The sequence below is a fragment of the Cottoperca gobio genome, chromosome 18 (assembly GCF_900634415.1).
Source record: "Cottoperca gobio chromosome 18, fCotGob3.1, whole genome shotgun sequence".
Lineage (NCBI taxonomy): Eukaryota > Metazoa > Chordata > Actinopteri > Perciformes > Bovichtidae > Cottoperca > Cottoperca gobio.
Genome location: NC_041372.1, coordinates 1,085,309 through 1,105,651, shown reverse-complemented (window position 1 = coordinate 1,105,651; position 20,343 = coordinate 1,085,309). Strand labels below are relative to the sequence as shown.

At 41.6% G+C, this 20,343-nt stretch overlaps 1 protein-coding gene across 8 annotated transcripts in view; it reads left to right on the top strand.

Moving 5' to 3' along the window:
* The window catches only part of LOC115023593 (adhesion G protein-coupled receptor L3), a 187,706-nt gene that overhangs the window by 36,745 nt on the left and 130,618 nt on the right, over positions 1 to 20,343 (top strand). The window lies entirely within an intron of this gene.

The following is a 20,343-nucleotide window of genomic DNA, read 5'->3' as shown; positions in this document are numbered from 1 at the left end:
ATTGGCAGTCCAAAGGTGGCGTCTGGCCCACTGTTGAGGTGTTTGGCTTGCTTCCGCTGGAAATGAGGATATATCATATTTTCTAGCAGGAAAGTAAGTTTTTATTTTCCTCTACCCAGTGACACTGCAGATTTTAAAGAAAAAGTTTTTAAGATTATATTCCAATTTTGAAATGCATGCATCAGCAGCAGCATATATGTTGGTGTGAGTTTGTTTGTGTGTTTGCACTTCCTCTCAGTGTGTGTGTGTGTGTGTGTGTGTGCTTCTCTCACACTCTCCGTCTGAGAGGCTGTTTCATCTGAGCTTTTGTAGGAAGGTGGTTGTGAGGGCCGCTGATCAAAGGCCGAGTCCTCGGGGCCAACAAGGGCCCAGCCCGAGCGGCAGGTGTTTCCCGTCTCAGTTAGAGCTATCCTTATTTAACCAGCTCGGCTAATGGCCCCCGCCGGTGTCGAATACACCGGATCGCTTTTCTCTCTTTTGTGTGCGGAACATGGGACAGAACGTGAAACGCCTGGGATATCTTGTTCCTCTGTGACACTCTCATTGTGCTCCTCTGTGAATTTCTGGCTGAAAAATCCCTTTCACAGTAATTGGGTGCGAATGAAACACTTGCGTCGCCTATTGTCTAAAGTAGAGTCTTGCATTCAGGCCAGTGGTTAAACAAGCCAAGAGAGGCAGCACAGGGTGGAGAAACTGGGTGGGAGGGGGGAGGGGGGCGTAGGAATTGTTGTGCAAACTGAAAGGGATCATTGAAGACTGTAAAAAGAGAAGAGTGTGTGGAAATAGAAAAATTATTTTCGGTTTTGTAGCTTGCAGAAAACGAGACAAGCAGCAACAAAAATACTAACTGCAAAAGCGAAGAAGAAGAAAAAGAAGAAGCACTTTTTCAGGAAGAGAAATGGTTTGTGAGAATAAAGACAATTTGCAACCGAGGGACCGGAATAGAAAGTGGTAGGTTTAAGAGAAGCAGAGAAGCAAGTTGTTCTTCATGTGACGTACACGTGATTGATTGAGAGATTCATGCCTAATTGTGCTGTACCATCTGTCCAAGTTACAGAACCTGCCAGGCATGTGACAGCTTCCGTGTGTGTGTGTGTGTGAGTGTGCGTGTGCGTGTGCGTGTGCGTGTGTGTGTGTGAGCATGTCAGTTTCTTTTACCGAATTAAGACGAGAATTCCCGTCTTGATTTATAGAGAAGTGACAAATGCACATTGTGAGATTTCTTTTATAACATAATTAAATTGCCACTGGCTTGTGTACTTTATTATTTGTCGGATCCATCAGTGTTCATTGTTGCTGTCAGTATTGCTATTGATATAACAGCCTGACAAAATGTCATAGGCACAGCATGAATTTCCATAAATCAATTAACCGTTTCTCACTTCCCCGATGAAACAGATCGCCAGAGGAATTAAACAAAGGGAAATAACAAATGCTCTTCACAAAACATGCATACTAATTCATCCAGGAAATTAATTGAATATTCAATGACGTGGCCGACGAGGGAATGTTTCTGACAAAGTGCAGTCGTCACATCTTTTCACTGAAAACCAACAAGAAATTCATATTTGTTACATAAATTAATCCTTTTTTTTTATGTTTTGTCCTTTTAAAGTAGAGCGTCACCCCGCTCTGTGACCGAGACCTTTTATATCATTTCATATCAGGATACAGATGTAGTGTTCTGGTAATAAATAAATCTATTATATGTGTGTGTGTGTGTGTGTGTGTGTGTGTGTGTGTGTGTGTGTATATATATATATATACCTATTTGTGTATATATATATATATATATATATATATACACACACACACATATATATATTTGTGTGTGTGTATATATATATATTAGACTATTTATTTATTACCAGAAAACATGCTATATATATATATATATATATATATATATATATATATAGATATAGATATAGATATATATATATATAGATATAGATATATATATATATATATAGATATAGATATAGATATAGATATATATATATATATATATATAGATATAGATATATATATATATATATAGATATAGATATATATATATCTATATATATATATACAAACCAGCTCCACAGACTATATGTACATGTATACACACAGAGTACTCTAGTAGTACTAATCATATGCAGACAATTGATGCTTATGTTTGATTTTCTGACAGATTTGAGTCAGAATGATGATTATTTATTATTATTATCAGTTCAGACGATGTCATTTTGTTTCACGATATCTTGATGATTTCTGCCCTGTTTTAAAGCAAAATATGCTTTTCATCGTTCTTTCTGGGATGAGAAGATGATACCACTCCATGTGTGGTATCTGTCTTCATTTTCTCTGCAAGAAAGTGAATAATGCGTTTCCCAAAATGTGGAACTGTTCCTTTAAGAATAGGTTTTTCTCTGTGGAGGACATTACCCCCTCAATACCAACACATTCTCAAGTGGACAGTGTGGCTGTACTGTAGTACTGACATGTAAATGTTTTAAATCCAGTAGAATAAAAGAGCAGCTCAGATTCAGTGTATGACTTAATGAAACTAATCTCAGAGTGTTGCATACATGTAGACAAAGGCTTTCAAAGCCCAAATCTGTGTACAATCAGATGCTGGAGTGTAAACGACAAACAAAAGGAAGCTGTTGGAAGTTCGACCCCTTCATGTTGCCAAAAGGTGGAACAGCAGATTAGCTAATAAGGTAATTGCATTTGCATATTAAATCACCAACAACCATCCTGCTGCTGCGTGGTCCATGCCAGCGGTTAGATTCAGCTGATTGAAGAACCATTTAGCCCTCGAATGTCTTGCACCATTAGTATTATTATTATAATTCATTAATTATGAAGGCATTCATATACAAATGGATGTTACACACAAGCCAAAGAACACATATGTGAATGTTTATTGCATTAAAGCCACATTGTCCGTTCATGGCTATTGAATAATACAATTTCCAAGATTTCCATTCATGGCTTCTTTTAACATCGTTGTGAACTCTGTTGTCCCCAGCGCGAACGTTTAACGGCCGGATTCATTGAGTTATCCAGCCGCAGTATCTCCAGCAAAGAAAATTACATAGAATCCTTGTAAATGCCCGACAGCGATCCAAGCCACTAAACATGACAATAAAGTAATGGATTGTTAATTTACATGCCAGGCGACGGACTTCACTGCTGCAAAGCCTGCAGTTGATGTTAACAATATGACAGCTCGAGCCGTTTGAAGTGTTGGAAGCGACAGGCTGTTGAGCTGCACAACAGTTTGGGGAAATCTAATATATAAAGAATTGGAAAGAAAAAGAAAAGTTCTGTCCATTGTTGTCCTGCAGCTCCGTCTCCTTCGCCTGGCCACAGATGACAGGGGACTCTGGCATGTGTTTCATATTCTGCATACTCATATCCCCAAGTCCCTGCAGTGATTATTATTCAGTAGATGCACTGTTTGGCACAAGGACAAAAGTTTGCATAATTTATGCAAGGCCGTCATCACATTTAGAAAAATGGCCCCGGCCTTTTTTCTTGTGCTCTTAACTAAATAGATGTTCTTCAGCCTGGACATAAAACGACCGCGAGGAAGAGAGAAAACTTCATTTATGTCTTTACCTACACTTTGAACCAATGCACACTTCACAGAGTATATTAGGGTTGTAATGTCCGGCTGGGATATATTTATTTCACCAGTTCTCCTGAGCCTGCTCTCCCATTGGGATACTGCACTACGTGAACAATGTGAAAGTGATACTTTGTAAGGCATCTGCCTGCTGGAGGAGTCGGCTTCTCAGACAAAGTATTTGGAGATGAGCTGGTTAGGATAGCAGCACACTTCCTCAGGATGTGTCCCTGAGGGCTCTCACCTGAGGACGTGGAGTTATTTCCGGCATAGTGCTCACAGGAGGAAGTCCTCTGAGGAAAGGGGAAGGGACTTTGTTATTCCACATCCCAAGAGAAAGTGCTCTATATTTACTATAATGAGGAAGGGGACCATGTAGATAAACTCTCTTCTCTCCTCTTGTCCATGCGTCACACTTTCCATCCTTTCCCTCTAATCCTGGTTGTTTTCCACTGCATTGTCCCGGCGCTGGATTCCAGCAGTCAATGTCTCGGACGTTGTAATCCGTCTGCGTTGCCAGACCATGAAGGGATGTAGTTCTTCTGGCTCTTTTGTTTGATGTCCTATGAAAATGGAAAATTGGCATTTGTCCTTTTAATTTGTAAATACTGCAGGCTATGTTTAGTGGACTGGAGACCATTATGCAGACCTCTGGAGGTAAATGTGAAGATTAAATAATCAGCTTCTGGCAAATGTTTGTTTCTCTGTTCCTAAATCTGCTACATGGGATTCCAAGGTACTTACTAAAAACATTTCTAATCTGCAGAAATGTGATTATGTTGTTTTATTTTATTTTTAAATTTGAGTTAGCCTTTTGAATCTATTTTGAAAAAGAATTGTTATGTAAGCTGTGTTTGGATAAACCACATCTTGCAAGCATCGTTATTTCTCATCATATTTGACATTTAATCAATCTTGCTGGCTGAACCCTTATTGCAATAATCTGCCCACTAATCATTTTTATTTGTAGAAGCTAAACATTCATGATATACTTCATGCTACGTTTCAGTAATGATTTAAAGACACATTAAACGGGCTGTGTTTCCACGCAGGCCGAGATCATCGGATCGCATTACTTCTCTCTCCATGCAGACTCTGCTTCTCCATTTAAACCTGCTGTTTGCATCTGTGGACCCGATCAATAACCCAGCCGAGTGTGTTAACTGCAGGATCACTGCTGCCGAGATGACACACAGGTCCAGCTATGGCAGGAAGTTCCTTGCTTGACAGCAGTTTGCCCTTTGACCCTTTGCACAGAAAGATTGAGTACAGCGATGCAGATGTGTTTTTAAAATGGCTTCACCAGTAGTGTTCTTACCCAATCTCATGTTTGTCCTGAAGCGATCGATGAGCTTCTCCTGGATCGGGGACGCTCGGTGTGTCACTCGTCCGTGACAAGCCGCTGCAAAGATCTCAGGACGGTCTGATGTGTCTCCCTACAGAACACGACCTCTACACCTGTGTGCATTTAAATACAGAACAACATACGTCTGCGATGGACTGATGACCCACTTACTCTGTGCCATCGCCTGTGTTGTCAGACGTGAGCTCAGCCATTTATTACTTCTAAGAAGTTTAGTGGAGACGTGATGGAGCGAATTTGTTAGTGAGTTTCACTCGGATAAACAATAATATCAGCAATATATCCTCACAGTGTATGACGCAGGGATGTCGCTTGTGTCTTCAGCTGAGGAAGAAACTTTAAGATACTGAAAGCTTTTATGCAGCATTTCCCTTTTCACAGAGACGGCTTGAGTTTAGCCTATTGTCCGTCGGTTTACAGACAACACTGCTGGAAGTGGAGATGAAGGCAGACGGCACTCTGAACCTCAAATTACAGTCGTCTAAGTGCTTCTTTTTTCACACTTGCATGAGGTCCGTTTTATAATTCATTTAGCGGAAGGGCGAGCGTCACACGGTAAACGGGACATTATATGCATATTTAGGCCATTTAACAGCCACAAACTGTGACGCCTTGTCTCTCATTTGTTTTCCGAGCGGTTTGAAGATGTGACCCAGGATATGTTTCCCTATTAGAAAGCAATAACGGATAAATTGCTTTGCAGAAGTATAATAAAGGAGCGCTGTGAAAGACTGCAGGCGCTAAATAATTTCATTTTCAATCGTTCAAATATGACACATTATTCAAATTTAAATCTTTTCTTTTTTCCCCTCGACCTGCAGGCTGTTTCTGTGTTTATTAATTGGGAAATATCATATGCAATTCTAACTGACAATTCCGACTCTATCCGTCAATACATTTGCGTGGAGTTGAGGTATGGCAACTTGCTTCCTGTCGCGCACAGGCTCCACATGAACACAGATGTGCCTTCATGCTTCTCACACTCAATTTAACAGGAAACATGAGCCAACTTTGAGACCTGGGCCTAATGACTATTGCTCTGGTGTTTAATGTGCAGGCCCTGCTGTTGATAGGGTGTGAAGTGCATGTGCTCCATGTGAACCAACACATACTTTGACTTTGGCGTTTAGGCCTTGTGTGTTTGGATCACAGCTGCACGGGGCTGACATACTTCTGCAGGAGATGATCCATGCACACATGGAGACACAGTCATGGTTTGTATCTAGTTGATACCAGTATATGAGTAGTATGATTAGGAAAACGTAATATATGTGTTCTTAACCTGTAACAAGCTAATGTGGTGAATCAATAACTCAGTTACTCCTGTAGGTAGGATGCTAGTTAGCCAAATAGCCGAGCATGTTAATTATCGCAGTTTACGTTAGATTAACAAACCATTTAATCTGTTCCTTGTGCGTCTGTGTTTCTGTGAGCTAGAAACAAAGAACCCACTCTTTAAATTACAAGTGTCCCTCTCTGCTCTTTGTACACGACTTTAATGCCTTTACAAAGCCACAGCTCCGCAGACCTGCTGTGCTTACTGCTTCTAAAGCCATGACAATTGTGGTTTGGAGGAGGGGAGGGGATATATCTATATGCATATATATGCATATATATATCTATATATAGATATAAATATATATCAGCTGTATGTCACTGACATGACGTGAAATATTCACAATTGACTAAAAACAAGACGCAACAAATACAGCATCAATTGATGTGTCAAAATACTTCAACCAGAAGCATTAAATTTAAGCAAATTTTAATAAAAACTGTCATGAAATCATAATCACTTTAGTCCACTAAAGCTGAATGAATGCTTACTCTGCACACTTGTGCACGAAATGTCTTGAGCTCGTCTCACGCTAGTCATTTGAATTTTTAAGGGATCGTCAAAGAAACTGTCAGCATCAGCTCGTACGGAGCAAATCGCTCAAATCTTCTGAGTTATTGGGGCCATTTGAAACGAGCATTAGTGCATGGATACAGTCTTGGATCGCTGAGGTGTGCTTCAATCTGAATAATGGTTTGCAGACTCAGACTGAACAGAGGACATTTCTCCGTGTCACTCCACTTAACTGGTGCCCTTTCCATCGTGGTGGCAGCTCCCCGGGTTTGACACGATGTGTGCCGGGGAAGTTGTGGAAATATCTCGTGTGCTGTTGTATCTACATTTTGTATTGTGGTGATTAAGAGAAATCCTCGTCCTGTTGTTATTGCGGTTGAAGCTCCGTGCCCGTGCACTGTGTAAATATACACATACCGGGAATGTGTTTTGGCTGATGTCGGATTGAGCTCTGGGCAGTATGCGAGGTCAAAGCAGATGCTGCCTATACGCAGATAAAGGCCGTAGAGACCGACGCAGAAACGATTGCAATTCACGCTTGTGGGCTTTTTCTTTACACGTTTCAGACCACAGAAAACAGGAGCACACAGAACACGTTGCCATCATCAATCACCTCAGAGACTCAGTCGCTGCGATGTGTCAGAAAGGATGAAAGGCATGATGCTCCATGATGGGGCTGTTAAAGATTCAGGCTCCCGAGGAGATGGCATCAGGATGTTGTGGTAGGAGGTGCCGGAGCTGAACCAGCGGGGAAACTCATCTCACATGTGTACACATCGGGATGCAGGTTATTAAGGGGAATCAGGCGTAGAGAAAGGAAAGAGAAAACATCTTTACTGTAATGATTAAAGCACACGGTCATTTCGCTCAGACTCGGTAACACAGTTGAACCAACGCAGGCTGAATGTTGCCGTTGGAGATATTAGTGAAGCCTCAGAGCGCTGCTTTATTTTTACATTCTGGCAGTTTTGCATTATTCTGTGAATGTTTTACTGAAAATTGAATTTTAGTTTAGTCAGACCTTCAATTTAATCATGTGGATAAAAGAAATGCATGAGTGGAAGTAATCTTTTGTTTCATCAGCACAGCTGTATTTTATCTGCGTACACGAGACCAAAAAAAATCTGGTTTGTCCACAAAACTCTTGCGGTTAACAAGGATTCTGTTAATCCCACACACGGATTTAAGGAAAACAGATTACCTACTTACATGATGTTTAAGATATTATGTTACAGCACAAACCCAACAATAACCGGGTCTCTTAAAGGACATTTAAGTATTTCTTATCGTCAACAAAAGCTGTGGAAGGAGATTTAAGATGTTTCCCGTCTCGAGTCTATTTGTTCCCGCTGAAGATGCAAATCTTTAAATCTAGTTTACAGGAGTAAATTGTGTATTTATGTTCAGCTGCAGATTATTGATCTGTAGAGTTAAATAAATGACGATGCTCATAACTCAGACAGGAGTTCTGTAGCTCAGAGGAATAAGACTCATCAGGCTTTGGTTTCATAGACAATACTTAGTAGTTAAGCTTTCAGTCTTATTCTTTGAGTTCATGTAGAGGCCTCGACTGTAATAAAGCACAGATGCATTTAATAAAATATGTTGCTACAGCTTGACATTGAAAGGTTTCTCTCCTGGCTCCTGTTTTAATGACCCTTAATGTGAATTACACGACACGGCACAGAAGGTAAAATAGACCCGCTGATATATAGCCCCAACAATGCTACTCCATTTACATCTTTCTACTGATGTGAGTCAGGTCTGCCATTCTCATGGATTTAACTCTCCCCATTGGCTCCATCACATTACGCCATTTTCAATTTCAGTTTGCAAGTATCCATCAAATTTGATGAAGCCCTCGAACTCAAGATGGTAACAGATTTTCAGAGGGAAGGCAGCGCCTGTACTGGGGGTCCAAAGTCGTCTGTTAATCAGAGACAGCCATAATTATGCTAGTTGTGATGCTTTTTCCTAATTTCTCAATTTGTAAGCCAAAAGTTTTCTAACTTTATCCATTCTGAAATGACACAAGCTTTGTGGTGTTGGCTGCTGTTGCAAGATACCCCCCCTCCCCTCCGATGGGCATATTGGGTAATAAATATGAGTTCCACTAGCACTGTCTCTCACAGATGATGTTATTAGACTTGCCAGCCTGAAGCATCAGCTGTGTGTATTGGACGTCTGTCAGAGCAGAGGCCTCCCCTCCCCCACTCCAGACTCCCTGCTGTGCTCAAACCAACTGGTCCAGGAATTGCCTGCCAGACTCGTGGAGAGTCCCAGAGACCCTCCTTTGCTCCATGTCCAAGTCAAAAGAAAGAGTCTGGCATTGAAATGGACTCCCCTGCACTCATGATATAAAAATCTCCTTTTCCTCAGCCAGCTTCATTGGGGAATCAGAGTGGTGGGGGGGGGATAGAGTTTCAGAGTCTGCTTTAAAGGTGGTCTCCCACACACTGCTGATGGCCTGTTGTGCAGGTTGAATAACATTCCAGTGTTGCATTTATACAGAAATGAAATGAAGAGAATGAAAATGGAAAGAATGGAGTTGTGGAAAGTCTCCTTCAGAGGAGCGTTGGGCTCCCCACTGTAAGTGTGGGATGGAGGTGGCTCACCGGACTCCCCAGATATGGAGTCAATATTATTCTGTCAATCAAGAAAGCTCTGTGTGAGGTTCGGATCAAAGAGGATCGTCAGCGAGGCAAAAAGAGATAAAGCATGAATCAGTGCACAACCCTGAGATTGTTTTAATGTACAACAAATGGGAAGGTACTTACGCAGAGTGGTGCTTGGTGCTGAAGGCTAGCATCAACGTGCTAACATGCCCATATTATAATAAGGATGCTGATGTTTAGTGAGTGTTATATTTACCACGTTTCTTAGCATGCTAACATTTGCTAGTGCACCAAACACGAAGCTCAGCTGAGGCTGATGTGAATGCCATTCATTAGTCGTGAAGATATTTCAGTCTGTACCAAAAATAATTAACCAAACGACAGACTGACATTTCCATCTCCAAATCCACGCCACCAGATCACACTGGAGAATCTATTCATCTTTCTGCAGAGATGCTATCAAGATTGTTAATTGGGTTGAGAAATCCATGACTTTGGCATGAGAAAAGTAGCTCGATGTCTTCTCTTTAAATCCTTATGGGACAATCTTTCTGGCCAAATTAAATACAGTTTGCTCCCAGAGACCTCCCAGCATTGATACGCTCAATATTGATTGGGAAAAGGCCAATGCCATCAACCGGGAGTCTTTAGTCTTAGTTAGTTATCCCGTCGGCATAAACAGGAGGCAATCTCATTAAAAAGACTGCGCTCCGAGTGGTTGTGTGAAATGCCCACATATTTGGGGTGCCGTACTCTGGAAAGTCAAAAGCAATTACTGACTTCCTCCCTTTCATCTGCTGTGTGAACAGGGCACAATGGTGTTTGTGGCCGCGGCATAAGTGGATGAATAACATTACACACGAGTGCTATTAGGACTTGGACCTGGGTCACAAGTCGGGATGATTCTACGTTATGTCAATTAATGTGTGTTGGAGCAATGGAGGACGTTCAGGAGGGGGGACTGTGAGACAGTTAGAGGGAGTATTTGTGGGGGAATAGGTGTAGACTGTCTTCCACAGTGAAGCTGCCAACAAACAAAACAACACAATATTATATTTCCTGCAGAGCAAACTCTGTTATTATTCTTTCCAGTCCAATCATACCGCAATTGTTTGGCCTTCCAGGTCCAAATATGCAAACCCTTTATTTGAATCCGTATTGCCCTTTTTTTTAACAGCCTGCCCAATTGCACCAGTATGTAGCAGCCCAATGTGTGTACATGTGTGTAAGCCTCACACCCAGCACTGTAAAAGCCATAGTTTACAGTTCGCTCCTGTACTTTGACATTCGCTAACTATCCCCGACCGTTCTGTGGCTGCCTCACCCCAGGAGCTCTCCGCTTTTAGATTTAGAAAAGTTGCCTGCTGAGTCCAACCCAAACACATTCTACTGCTCAGCCAAGAGACACAGGGCAAGGTCAGTGGAGTGTGTGTGTGTGTGTGTGTGTGTGTGTGTGTGTGTGTGTGTGTGTGTTTTCATGCCGAAGTGTGTCTGGGTGCATGAGAACACAAAGGCACACACACAGGTCACAGACTGTCCTCTCCCTCCCACTGTGTACTGCAGGTACTCTCTGCTCTGATTTGTACACGAGAAACATCGACGCTAATTCGCCTGGCGCTCGCACACAAAGCTGATGGAACAACCATCGATAGCATCAACATGGTGTCGATGTGATTCTCTCTGCGGTCCCCAATTCTCTTCATTAAATCCCTTGTGTTTGGAGATTTGCACTTCAAAGTAAGTCTTTAATGACTTAATTAGAATTAGTCAGCATCTAGTGAAATTAAACCGGTACATCCTAAATGGCTTTTTTTGTAAATCGCTCAGCATGAGCGTCCGTGCTGCTGAGTCTATTACACAAGAACTACATTAGTTGGAGCTTATGCAATGCTGCTGCAAATCTCATGTCTCAGCTTTTCTTTTGTGTTCACTTACAGTGAGTATAATGTACTTAGTGCGCTGTAGAGAACAAGTATATCAAGAAGTATAAGGAGGAAACGCCTGCTTGAAATTCAGTCGACATTCAGATTGAGGTTGATATAACCCCCGGGGGCCACGGCTATCTCATCAGGTTTGAGAAGTCATGGTAGACCAGGCGCCTCGAGAGTCTCTGTGATTTGTCAGACCTGAGAGCATTTTCCTCGACGAGAGAGGAGAGTATTGCTCCCTTTGTCCGGAGACATACCCCATGAGGATGTTTGCCCAGACCAATCAGACTTTCATCAAACTCCATTCTATACTGAGTGGGGGCTGAGGGACCCTGCTGCCCACAAGCTCTTCACACTTCTTCCATACGCTCCTCTGCAGGCACTCCTTCCCTGTGGCTTGGAAAAACAAAATGCCCAATTATAGATAATTATCTCTGAACATTCTGTGATAAGTTGGACTCGGGGAAGACAGGAGGAGAAAGTGTTGGCAACTAGGAGGACTTCTCAGGGTGACCTGAACCCTCATGATTCTTATAGGATCTGCTGGGTTGAGTGTAAAGATCAACTTTAAAACAACTTTACTTCTATTTCTCTGAAATACCCACAACATTCCTCTTCTTTTGAACTTTTCCATTCTGACTTTAAAAGTCAGCCTTTGTGCGTTCCAGCCGGCATTCACAAGTTTATTCTTGCCCGCTAATCGATCACTCCAAAGCGAGGTCACTGAGGTCTCCACCTGACGAGAACTCTCACATTTCAGCTCGCCTTCTTTAAAAGCTGCAGGACAACACAAAAGGAGCCCACAAAGCAAGTCACCGCGGAGGCTCTTGACCCTTGTGTCAACGATGTTTGGGCGATTATTTACCTTTTTAAACAACAGGTCAATAAGAACGGCTGACTCAATAAGGTGATGGACGATTGTTGAGCACACAGAAGACGTCTGGAATGTCTCGGCTGTTGTTCCTACATTTCCTTCCCTTGGTGTTATTGTTAAGTCTTTTATAGAGAGTGTTACATTCAAAGACGATTGTGATCCAGATTTCTATTCCCACTCATTCAGGTCGAAGCAGCGCAGAGAATAAATCTGTGAATGTAGACGAACAGTCGGAATCAGTAATACAACAACACAATATAATCTATCGATTATTTGTTCTCACTTCTCATATTGATATTTGCACTATGAGCAACATTGCTCAGACGTTTCACACAATAACAGGCGAAGCAGCCTCAACAAACAGGTTTTGACATGTCAGCAGCGCAACACAAAGCCTGTGTAGAAGTCACACATTATAAGTAACTCATTATATTAAGATAGCTTTAGGAAACATGTCTTAATATGTCATGTAAGGGTGAAATGATCTAAATGAGACTGATCTAGATACTGCAGGATTTCCAATTGTTTTATTTAAAGTGAGATTATGTTGCTTTATACAGAATAAATATTGCATCAAATTAAAAAAGTCTGATCTGACAGGTAATTCATGAAGCCTAACTTTAGTTTGCACAACAATGTATCTGCAATAGTCGAGTAAACTTCCCGTTGACTTAAGAATGACACGTACTGAATGATCTAAATTTCTCTTTTCCCAGCCTGCTGTCGCTCAGTCAATATCTTTGTTAATGTACAACAGTCATTTCCTGCTTTTCATCTATATGTATGGCCAGAACATTTAGTGTGCATTGATGGAAACACACACACACACACACACACACACACACACACACACACACACACACACACACACACACCTGCCTTCTGCATCGCTCCGTTTCTTTCTTTCTCCCCGGCTCGGCCTCTAATTGAGCTGTGAGTGGAGTCCAGGTGGAACACATTTGAATTCCCCGTGGTGGTGACCACTGTGGCTGCTCATGACACAGTCCTACCTCTCATTTCCAGACCATTTACAACGTATTCCTGCCATCGCTAACACACATGCTACAATCATTACACCAACGAGACACAGCGTAGCAATTTGTGGTCAGAACCACTAACACAGACATGCAGCACCAGATGGAAGGAGAAATTAACATTGTAATCAAGTCTGTATTGAGAGGATGCAGCATGATACTGAATGTACTTGTTGAAAATGTGCATCACATTTTCCCAGCAAGGGATGCTTTGCAATTTATGTTTTAAGATTTCATTATATTTTGTGCACTTGGCTCAGCATCAGATAATGATATTGAAATGCATGCGCCATTGGGATCAGTGTTATTGACTTTGGAATTTGCTGTACCCCTGATTCAGAGGCTGAGCTGAAATTGTTGGTGTGTGTGTGTGGTGTGGTGTGTGTGTGATTTTGGTCTCCCTTCTCATATCTGGCAGGGAATGAAGTGTCTATTGGAAAATTATGCAAATGATGTTAGAGGGAATACAAAATGCAGAGAAATTGAGACCTGAAAAACTCAAACACAAATAAAAAAGTAAAATAAATGGAGCTGTTTTCTGAGCAGATGCCCTCCAAACACGGCTCAGCAGAGTTCAGGGTGTGCTGACAAATGATAGTAGTAATTAAAAAAATGGCCTTGTGTTTTGTTTCACGTGTCCAAGGATGTGACCTGCATTGTGCAGCCTCTGTAGCTGCTCTGTAAGTCTTTACACACTGACAACACCGCAGATATAATGTCCACCCTCTCAGTTTAGCGTGTTACCAATGAGTGCGTCACATTTCATGGCATTCAGTCCGAGACCTGTCGAGACATTTCATTTAAAACCCTACATGTGAACCTAATCTTGGCACTAAAGAGTAAAAGTTTGGTGATTGCCAAAGTCATTGGGCAACATTGTGTTGGAACCAAACCTGCACAAAATGTTGTGCCAGTTGACCCGATAGATGTTCTGTGTCCTGACCCTATCTCCTGCACCTAATGTCACGGCAGACCAGTCTGCGATGCATGGACAGACTTTACCTTCTGTAGAGTAATGCCGCTAACATGGGAGCGTTAAGACGGCGGTGGTGACATCCATCGTACCCATAACACTGCCAATACTGTCAACTTGTATCTTGGAAAATTGCTTTTGTCAGCATAACACATTTGCAATTTATTGATGCCGGCGTCTAAACAGAAATCCATACGGAGCCGGGGGTTTACCTTTTGAGGTCACGGTTTGAAATCTCTTTGTTTGTGGTACGTGGTGAGTACGGCGACGCAGTTTAGCCTCTGCAGTCGTGTGGAGCGTCCAGGAACAGCCCTGCTCACACAAGGACTCGTGGTGTTTGTGGCCGCAGAATACCAATCGCTGCTGGTGGGTGATTAATGACCAACGTGATGTTGTCATGGTAACCTCCCCACCGGTGGCGCCGGACCAGCGGCCTGTTCTGTCCAGACCCGTGAACAATTTCGGATAAACTGTTGTTTCACTTGAGATTCAGGCGTGTAGTTCCTTCGGCATCAACTAATTATGTTATATAATCATTTATTATATTTATAGTGCAGATAGATGTTTGTTTTTCAGCTGGTAAATGTCGAGGTAATTTTAATTACTTTATTTACTGCCAGGCGGCTTAATCCATAATAATATATCTTCATTCATTAGTTGATTTTATATTTTTAATTAAAAACCTGAATCTGCAAGTAACTAATGTTGTCAAATAAATGTAATGGAGTAAAAAGTACAATATTGGTTTCTAAAATGTAGTGAAGTAGAAGTGTATGGTAGCGGAACATGTACATACTCAAGTGTACTTACATTAAAAATAACTAGTTACTGAGTGAATGATATGAAAATGCTCGGTTTATATTTGATATACGCGCTTTAGTCGTTTTATTAACCTCTTTAAGTTAGACGGATATATTCTGCACTGAAGTGAAGGCAATCCATGACCTTCACTTATTAGCTGGTACCCTTTACATCTTCATGTCTGTCTATTTTCTGTTTTTTTAATTAATCCATTTCATCAATCTTTTTCCTATTATCTCACAGATTCCGCTCTCTATCTCTGTCCTCCCACCCTCTTATCCTCTTTTACATCCCTCCCTTTCCTTATTCATGATCGTCCGTCCCTCTCTCTTCCCTGTCCTGCACATTACCCCTCCTCTTCCTCTCTCCCTTCCTTTGTCTGGGATCCATTTGTGCTGCATTAGGCGAGATATGCTGAGAGAGAAAGACGGAGGATAGAAAGAAGGAAGACGTGGAAAATGGAAAGTGTCTGAGCTTTGCATTATAATGGAGAACTGTCTCAAGGCAGATTTGCCTTCAAACGATGCATCTCTCTGCATACGCCCGCTCAGGCCTGCGTGCTTTTTTTTATTTCCCTTCCATGTGGGATTGTAACTCATCCCCATTGTATGCTTGTGTACGGTTAAATATTTGTAATGGTAATTTGTTTTATTTGTTTTGCAGCTCGGTTTTTTTCATTGTGCGTGCGAGTAATTTCCTCTAATGGATTGTGCTTCCATTGTCTTGTACTTGGGAAATGTTTCGTGTGTCAGGAGAGGTTGCAATGCTTTTGTGTGCATGCAAGGGGGGGGGGGCGCTCCCATTATTTAACCCCAGCCATCAGTCACACTCAACAAGCCTATCATACAGCAGCATTCAGAGACTGTGCAGGCTACAGTTAGCGCTATTATCTGCCTGTCACTGGCTAGCTGTGTTGGGGTCCCTTGTGGAAAACCAATTGTATGAGTGAATGCCTTGCTGCTCACGTTGTGGAGCTCCAGCGATGCACGCGGTGCCTTAAAAGAGCACTCTCCATTTACCTTCAGTTGTTCACACCTTTCAACTCGCATTAGAAAGCATGATTTTGACATTTCTACTGTGTTTACTATTATAACATTGACTGCTCAATCTTAAACCATCAGCGAGGTTTGGAAGCCCAACCAAGTGGAAAAGGAAAAAGATCATCTCGGTTTTAATCATCTCGGCTCATCTCCTATGATTTCCGAGTGAGTGCTCATCAATCAAACTGTATGCAGACAGTGTGCCTGATTAATATTCATTTCATATGAGACACTTCGTTTGCATGAACACACACTGTCTTGTCTATTACCAAGCCCTCCCCGCTGCTGCGATAAGAATCTGGACATGAAACTTAACCCGGCCAACACGCCGGCACTTCATCACATGGTGTAACGTGATGAGTAACGCCATGCTTCGTATGACCACATCGCACGACACGCAGGATCAACAGTCACTTTGTGAAGGAATGAAGATCCTCTTTGGTTTCCGCGGGTCAGGACGTGACTGATGGAGAAATGTCCTCAGGTGCTGAAGTGCTTCAGTGTGATGGATATCTCTCTCTCTCTCTCTCTGTTCAGGGGGACGGAGATCAGAGCGCTGCATGTGAAGAAACTCATATCTGTCGTGTAAAGGGTTTAACATAAAAATCTGTATTCACAGCTGACCTGGAGGGCAAGTTAGGAAGAGAAGCCCCCCCCCCCTGCTCGGCCTCTCTCGGTCCACTAACATTTCTTTAGTCGTTTTGTGATTTTTCTAAAGGTTTTTTTCATCTGTAGTGAACACAAGGTTTAAAGGTTTAAACTCAGTTTTACAGATTTGTAAATAAAGTCAGTCGACAAAGACTTTCTTCAGTGGGGAGGGGGGGGGGGGGGGGAGATGTAGTTCAGGCTTAAAGAGAAACCCTCCTTATGACACTCAGAAATCAGAAACGCTGAATACATTTGTCAATTTACCAATTAGTAAAGAAATGTGAAAATAATCGATAATAAAATATTAGTTGCAGCCCTGCATATCATGGGAAAGGAGAAGTAGAATAGTACACACACACACACACACACACACACACACACACACTTGCAGTACGGTAATATGATTATATACACTGTAAGCTTTATTATATGTGGTTGTTTTGAGGGAGATGTTACAAATCAATAAACGCAGCTGCTTTATGACAATATTGAATTCTCAGCACTTTTTGCATCAGTGTTGGAATATAATAATAGTTAATTTCACAGGTAATTAATTCCCTGGTGTAAACACAAACATACATTACCATTTTGTTATTATTGCATTGTAGTGAGATATATATTTATAGTCAATAAAAGTTACATATAGCGTGGTGAAATAGTTCACCAATAGTGGTGTTTTATTGTAAATGATATATACAAAAAATGATATATACATAATAATAATAATTATATAAATCATAATATACAGTCACATGATGCTCTGCCACTCACACGAGGAAACAAATATAATTATAAATAATTATTTACAAATAAATAGTACTCCCCAGATTTGTTATGACCTGATGTACTTTAGAAATATATTAATATATTTTCAGGATAGATTTGTTTTGTTCTTTTCGAGCCAGAGCGGCGACACTGCTCAGAAGTCAGTGGAGAGACACCGACTCGCATGTAAACTAGTAGTTGTGTATTTAAACATGAAAAGTATATGCAAAAAGCATGCAAAACATTTGGCATACTGTACTTTTACTTCTGCTAAACTATCTCAGGAGTTAAAGAAAGAAAAGGCAGACACAGAGCGGCTCGTATTAAATGAAAAGGCCCCCCAACACACTGAGAGTTTATTCCTTGTGTGTCTTAGGGTTGCAGCTTACCCTCCTGATAATGTTTTGTCAGTGATATAGTGCAGACACACATCATGCCTCATTACAACTTAACACATTTCACTTTCACCCAGTTCCAGGAGCTCAGGAGCGTCATCAACGTCAAGATGTGGAGGTGTTCAGTAGCAAAGCAGTGAAGCCAGGTTTTAACACTTGGATGGAACACCTTTCCAGAGAGTATTCTTCATGTATATTCTAGTCTCAATTATTCCCGGGCCCCTTGAACGCAGCCTTAGTGTAGGATCCAACTTAAATCAAGCTAATGCTTCCATTTCCCTGAACGCAGATTTGTCTTTTTCTCCGACATCCATCTCCGTCTCATGATTGCTGCGAGACAACTTATTTTCCCCTTATCAACTATTGCTGTTATATCACCCTGCTCCGCTTATTTTAACCGGATAGAAAAGTAAATTAATTAAATCTTGTCAGTTTTCATCTGGGCCCCTTTTGCACACGCACTAAAGAAACAACAACGTCAGTGATTCTAAAAGTTGTTCTGCAGGAAACAGGAGACGTGATGAAGAAGTCTCCTTGATGTGTCTGAGAACAGAAGCTGCGGTCGCTGCTCGGCCGCTAAATGTTGGCCAACTTCTCTAAGGGAGTTATCTTAAATCCCACTCAGAGTCACTACCCTTGAAACGTCAGCGCCGTAATGCATCATAAGGCTCCTTCTGGAATACAAGAGGAGTTGGCAGGGCCGGATGACCGCTCTGCCTTTTTCTTTTAGTTTTTTTTTTTACTCTTCTTCTCTTTCTTTTTGCACTGAACTGGGTCCAAGACCTTCTCATGAATATGTATTTTCTGATGTGTTCGTTTGGCGGTCGGGAGCACTTCCTGTACCGAAGCCCACGCATTTTCTGAGAGCAAATTAAAGACTGTGATAGTGAAGTGTTTTTTTTTTCTATTTTATGTGATCATTTCTAAGTAACACCTGTACAAGTAGTTGCCGCTTTATCGGTTGTGCTGTGAGATGGTGCATCGAGTCTCACACGCACACGCACACACACACACACACACACACACACACACACACACACACACACACACACACACACACACACACACACACACACACACACACAGCGATACACACTCTCATTGTCTTCAGCCGTAGAATCCTCCGCTTCTTGCTCTCTGCAAAAAAAAAAAAAGCTATATGCCAACAAACATGGCACATCATTGTCTTGTCTGATATATGTTTTAACTTGTACCTTTTTAGTCTGTATCTCCAATTTAGAAATGATCCTACAGTGTAAACTTCAAGTCCAATTTGCCACATGGACAGTGAATTTAAATGTGATTATTCCAGCAATAATGTATTATTTTTTTATCAAGGGAGTCACAGCATCTGATTTGATGTCACATTTAATTTAGCGCTCCTGCAGCTGTCACAACGTTTTATTAAAAAAGCTGTTTGTTCACGAGGATATTACTTTGAACAACATAGTTATTTTAATGTCTTCAAATACCTGCCATCATGTACGTAAACAAGAAGCCACAATAGATGTGGTTCATGTTCTGCTGCTGATGAGCGCGCGGACTATGCACCTCATAATACTGCACACATGTTGATGCAGAGACGGGCTCGCTGCCCTTCTCTTAAACCGTTAATATCTGATCGGAACAATCGGATCGCTCTAATCTCGGATTTCTTTACTGGGTATTAAGAACTAGATTTTGAGATGGGGGGGGGGAAATGTCTCCGTGCAGCGATATAAGTGGAACATAGTGGGAACCAGGTGTATTTAACATGTAGTGTTGGTATAATTTGAGATTTTGACCTTTTCTCACCAGATTGTGGAGGCCTGATGTGCAGAGGAAGGCAGCATTGTGTGCTCTCTTTGGCTCGTATCGTTCTACTGAGATTATATTTGTGCAGGAGATCACGCTGGATAGTGGATAATAGAAGGCTTTTGGTTGCCTAATCATTAAAGCTGTCTTAACCTTAATATCATGATATGGGTTTGATGGAGATAATCCAGAGAAACTCATCAGAATTTAGATTTCTTTTAATTCTACTCATCTACCGGTGCTTTTTTAAATTCATACTTCACTTATGAGATGTGGAGTTGCACATTTTCACACACAGACACAATCCTGCACCGTATAAATCACATGTTCATTCACGTCATGTTAACTAGCACATATCTTAGCGGTGACTTCATCCAGTGTCAGGAGGTCACTGGTGACGCCACTCCCCTGAGCCTGGAGGAGGTCAAGGTGTAGCTCTGCTTTAACATTTTGTTGACTGGAGTTTTGGAGCAAAGCCTGCGAGCAGAATAGTCGTCGTAAATACATTCACAGGTGCAACAACTCAAGCTGTGGAGTTCTGTGCAAACACTGGCACTTATATCAATAACCATCAGGCTGCACGATTACACATAAGGTCTGTAGCACATATGCAAAGAGGTATACTTCATACACAAAATACAAAGC